This window comes from Tupaia chinensis, unplaced genomic scaffold, assembly GCF_000334495.1.
Source record: "Tupaia chinensis unplaced genomic scaffold, TupChi_1.0 Scaffold143247_2, whole genome shotgun sequence".
Classification (NCBI taxonomy): Eukaryota; Metazoa; Chordata; class Mammalia; order Scandentia; family Tupaiidae; genus Tupaia; species Tupaia belangeri.
This window is the reverse complement of record NW_006203092.1, coordinates 1,301,565-1,306,135: the sequence shown is the minus strand read 5'-3', so window position 1 is coordinate 1,306,135 and position 4,571 is coordinate 1,301,565.

Sequence of the window (4,571 nt, the reverse complement as noted above, 5' to 3'; positions counted from 1 at the left end):
GAGATTCTATTTTCTGTATGATCTAGTCTGCTTTAATAATTCAAAGGGAGATTTTGACTTCTTGTATTATAGCCTTCATCTCTAACAGTTCCATTCCATCTGATTCTTTTGTAAAGTGTGAAATTTCTCTTTTAGATCTTGCATGAATTTCCTCACCTCCTGGAACTCTTCAACTCCTTTCTTCTTCCTCTTCAGCAGTTCCTTGTCTCTCTTCTCTTCCATCTCTGTTAGCTTTGCCATTATGAATGTTCTGAATTCTTTATCAGACATTTCCATGATTTCCATTGAACTGTGTGTGGATGAAGAGGAGCTATCCTTTTCCCTTGTGGGAGAGGTATTTTCCTGCTTCCCCATATTTCTTGTGGTCCTGCAGCGATTTCTAGTCACCTGGTGGATGGTCGGTTTCTTTCCAAACTTGGAAGTTCAATCATGCAAGTTTTGTATGCTGGAGGCCCAGTAACCTGTGGGGCATCTTCCTTTCTCCCAAAATGGCTAGATCGCAGGAGCCATGGAGCTGTCTGTCTCTTGAAGAAGGCCTTTTCTCTCAACTAGCTTGTTTTAATTCTTCTTGATAACTATTGTTGATTGGCTGAGGTGGTTCATCAAGAAAAGAATGTCTTTCAATTGACAAAATAATTAGGAAGGAAGGAGTCCATTCCATTTCCTAATCTTTAAATGGAGAAAAACAAACTTATAAATGTGAGTTAAAAGCAAATGCTAAGAGGCCCCTTTCTGTTGAACTTCACTTCGACAATACAACTAATAGTATATGTACCAATCATGGTGGGGTGCAATGATGGCACAAGTGTAAAACGCTCACTATATGAGACTGAGCCACATGGAAAGGTTCCAGCTTCATCCACTAGACACACGTGTTCCCATGATCTGAGGCTGTCTGAAGCTGGGAATGGATCTCTGTAGTAAGACCTTTTTGGGGAGTTTTTCTCTTTGACTTTTTTTTATTCTTACTCACTAGTAAATATTTTTTTTAAATATGGAGGATAATGCTATATGTGTGGCAGTGCCTATCTGTTATGAATGTGTAGGACAATGTCAAGTAGGACTTCTACAGTTGCCCTGGAGTTAAGCTACGATGCCGTCTTTGCAACTGACAGTAAGTTTTTCCACATTCTATTGGCTATCAGAAAACTCATCATGCATTTTTGCATAGAAAAAATATGTTATGACTTTTCCAACAACCCAATATTTTCAAGGAATTGTGGGCAACTTTACTAAAATCTGCTTGCAAGCACTAGAGCAGAGCCAATACTGCTAACAAACAACACTCTCTTCCCGCTTCAACTCTGATGATAACAAGGTTGATAAGTGAAAGGAGTTGGACTTCCATGGGAGTGCAGAATTTCTAGACACACTTTCCTCACTTTTTCATTATAAAAGGTTGTACAGTGCTTCTTCATGGTTGGAGAGGGACCCCTTGCTGGAAGGTGTTGGGTAGTGAATAATATGGAGGATAATGCTATATGTGTGGCAGTGCCTATCTGTTATGAATGTGTAGGACAATGTCAAGTAGGACTTCTACAGTTGCCCTGGAGTTAAGCTACGATGCCGTCTTTGCAACTGACAGTAAGTTTTTCCACATTCTATTGGCTATCAGAAAACTCATCATGCATTTTTGCATAGAAAAAATATGTTATGACTTTTCCAACAACCCAATATTTTCAAGGAATTGTGGGCAACTTTACTAAAATCTGCTTGCAAGCACTAGAGCAGAGCCAATACTGCTAACAAACAACACTCCTCTTCCCGCTTCAACTCTGATGATAACAAGGTTGATAAGTGAAAGGAGTTGGACTTCCATGGGAGTGCAGAATTTCTAGACACACTTTCCTCACTTTTTCATTATAAAAGGTTGTACAGTGCTTCTTCATGGTTGGAGAGGGACCCCTTGCTGGAAGGTGTTGGGTAGTGAATTATTGGGGGAGAGGTGTGATATGGCATGGAGGAAGACAGATGGAAACTGGAATTCTCAACTGTGGAGTAGAAACCTTCTGCAAAGTGTACTGAAAACCCCATACTCGACCCACAGAGAAGAAAAAATTAGATATTTGCAATACAGGCCACCAGTGGATGCCATGACCAACCAGCCTCACTAAGGAACTCTCTATGCCCCTCTCCTCTCCCATTTAGACAATAAATGGGAAGAATGGAAAAGAAGAAGAGGTCAGATGATCTTGTACTTTATTGTACACATGAGGATAAATCAGAAATGAGGGATTTTGTATTAATAACTATCCCAGGACAACTGGCACAAACTGGAATTGTCTCTGGAAAACTTAAGTGTATAAACACTTTGGAGAGTGTGGAATGTGTATAGGGTAACTCTGGCCTCTGTCCATTTCTGACATTCTTACTATAACTTCATCCTATCACACATAAATAGACTTCACCTTCCCTAAGAGGAGTTGGAGAAAGAACTTGCAAACGAATCTGAGACTTAATTTTAAATGAAAAAAACTGAATTTAAAATGCTGAAGTAACATTGCCCTTATGATAAAAGTGACTAAAATTAATAGGCTTGGTCTAAGACAGCGTGATGTGAGCTGCTAAGCAAATCAGGACATTTTCAACACAGTACAGTTGGAGAATTGGGAAAAACAAAAGTATTTTAAGGTTTATACCAAGAAGATGAGACTTCGATAAATAGTTATGAATACATTATAAAGCATATAAATTGTTATTGGCCAAATAGGCCAATAAATGGAATTCTAAAAGAATATCAAATGTAGACTGTCAAATATAAGAAAACCATTTAACAAGAAATAAGCAGCAGTATGTGAAAAAAGTAATCAATGTCCTTAAAAATGAACAAGACATAGCATGCATAACACACAGCAAAAGTGCACGAGTCAATACATGGGGTGTGAAAATCCACCTTCTCCACTTCTCATTGGGGGATCTTGAGTGAGTGATTTAATTCTCTGAGCTTCAGTTTCTACATCTATAAAATAATCATCATGTAATTAGCTCAGAGAGTTCTGAAGTTACATAAAAGCATCTATAATAGAAATATGATTGACATCAAGGGCTAATTGTGTTCAACCAAGGCTAGTCTTTGGCTTCTCTCTCCTTTCCTCGTCGTTGCTTAAGTACCAGCAATATACGAGATGCTACAGTGAAGACTTTACATATACAATCTAATTAGTCTAGAAAACAACCTGTGAACTCTTCCATCAAAAATATCAGGAGCTCCCCCACCGACATGTTTTTCTGAGCTAATCAGTATCCATCACCAGACTCTTTCAAATGGGTTAGATATGTCTGTCACATGGGTGACTTCACAGACCATTTAAATTTTTCTTAATCATCTACTTTCACTATCATTTCATAAAGCAAGGAATGCTGAAACACCAAACAAGTGAGGATGTAATTTCAGAGCAAAAGACAGTTGATACGAATGCATTTGATGTCATGAAAATCTTGCTCAGTTATTCCAGTTACTCACACTCTACCACCAAGCACTGGCAACCTCATATGGACACATCCTCAGCTTTTAGTGACTACCAACCTAAGCATCTTGAGCAATTTGATCTTGGCAAGACTGCTTCTTAAAGAATGGGGCAAATATGTCAGAGGAATCTATGGGTCAGGGAAGACTGACAAATTCAAAACCAGTGACCCTGAGTAAAAGAAAGAGAGTTCAGAGGGAATGACTAAAAGCAGAAGAAAGCAGTCACCTTTGGAAAAAAGAAAAAAAAAAGAGAGGAGAGGAGAGGAGAGAAAAGAAAAAAGAAAAGAAAAGAAGAAAAGAAAAGAAAAAAAGGAAAGAAAGAAAAGAAAAGAAAGAAAGAAAAGAAAAGAAAAGAAAAGAAAAGAAAAGAAAAGAAAAGAAAAGAAAAGAAAAGAAAGAAAAGAAAAGAAAAGAAAAGAAAAGAAAAGAAAAGAAAAGAAAAGAAAAGAAAAGAAAAGAAAAGAAAAGAAAAGAAAAGAAAAGAAAAGAAAAGAAAAGAAAAGAAAAGAAAAGAAAAGAAAAGAAAAGAAAAGAAAAGAAAAGAAAAGAAAAGAAAAGAAAAGAAAAGAAAAGAAAAGAAAAGAAAAGAAAAGAAAAGAAAAGAAAAGAAAAGAAAAGAAAAGAAAAGAAAAGAAAAGAAAAGAAAAGAAAAGAAAAGAAAAGAAAAGAAAAGAAAAGAAAAGAAAAGAAAAGAAAAGAAAAGAAAAGAAAAGAAAAGAAAAGAAAAGAAAAGAAAAGAAAAGAAAAGAAAAGAAAAGAAAAGAAAAGAAAAGAAAAGAAAAGAAAAGAAAAGAAAAGAAAAGAAAAGAAAAGAAAAGAAAAGAAAAGAAAAGAAAAGAAAAGAAAAGAAAAGAAAAGAAAAGAAAAGAAAAGAAAAGAAAAGAAAAGAAAAGAAAAGAAAAGAAAAGAAAAGAAAAGAAAAGAAAAGAAAAGAAAAGAAAAGAAAAGAAAAGAAAAGAAAAGAAAAGAAAAGAAAAGAAAAGAAAAGAAAAGAAAAGAAAAGAAAAGAAAAGAAAAGAAGAAAGAAAAAAAGAAAAGAAAAGAAAAGAAAAGAAAAGAAAAGAAAAGAAAAGAAAAGAAAAGAAAAGAAAAAGAGTATGAG